The 842-nt window shown below is 35.9% G+C and overlaps 1 protein-coding gene across 1 annotated transcript in view; it reads left to right on the top strand.

Annotated features, from left to right (window-relative positions):
* The window catches only part of LOC106883653 (uncharacterized), a 132,002-nt gene that overhangs the window by 103,007 nt on the left and 28,153 nt on the right, over positions 1-842 (top strand). The gene's annotated exons all lie outside the window — the stretch shown is intronic.

Genomic DNA, 842 nt, shown 5'->3' with positions numbered 1-842 from the left:
TATATATATATATATATATATATATGTACGAACGTATCGATATATATGTTACATAAGTATATATAAGCATACTATGTATGTATGTATGTATGTATGTATGTATGTATGTATGTATGTGTGTGTGTGTATGTATGTACAGGTGTACACATTGTATGCATTTATTGTGAAGACGTCACCTGTGTGAGCATGACTACATCTGTGCATACTCCAATGCTGACGTATGTACAAAGCCCACAATATAACTACGCTAAAACCGAATCGAGTTCCTGCATATCTCCTCCTCTCACTTCCCATATATCGGTCATCTTACGTCACCTCAACTACCTTCCGTGACACCCAGCTATATTACTCTCTACAATACATATCATGACCGGAAATGAGCCGTCAATCTGCAATGTCCGCTATGTTAGGGCAACATGTTTAAAGACACACAGGTGTTTTCAGTGTGTATTTAATAAGCAAACCATTTAGTAGAGGACCCTAATCGAACAGTGTCCGGTATCGGCATTGCATCGATATTGTGCACGTAACTGGCTGCATGATTTATTCCATGTACATAATGCATATAAACTTTAATTCACTGCACTGTTTATTTCGTGAACGTTCGCAGATGCCAGTTTGTGTATGTATATACGAGTATATATTATACACACACACACAAACACAAAATACTCTTTTATGTATAACATTAAAACATATGCATCTTTGGGCAAGTGTTTTCTACTATAGCCTCGGGCCTTCCAGAGCCTTGTGAGTGGATTCGGTAGACGGAAACTTAAAGAAGCCCGTCGTATGTGTAATATATATATATATATTTATATATATATATATATAGATATATA

The sequence above is a fragment of the Octopus bimaculoides genome, chromosome 11 (genome assembly GCF_001194135.2).
Source record: "Octopus bimaculoides isolate UCB-OBI-ISO-001 chromosome 11, ASM119413v2, whole genome shotgun sequence".
In the NCBI taxonomy this organism is placed as follows: domain Eukaryota; kingdom Metazoa; phylum Mollusca; class Cephalopoda; order Octopoda; family Octopodidae; genus Octopus; species Octopus bimaculoides.
This window is presented reverse-complemented; position numbering and strand designations above follow the sequence as displayed.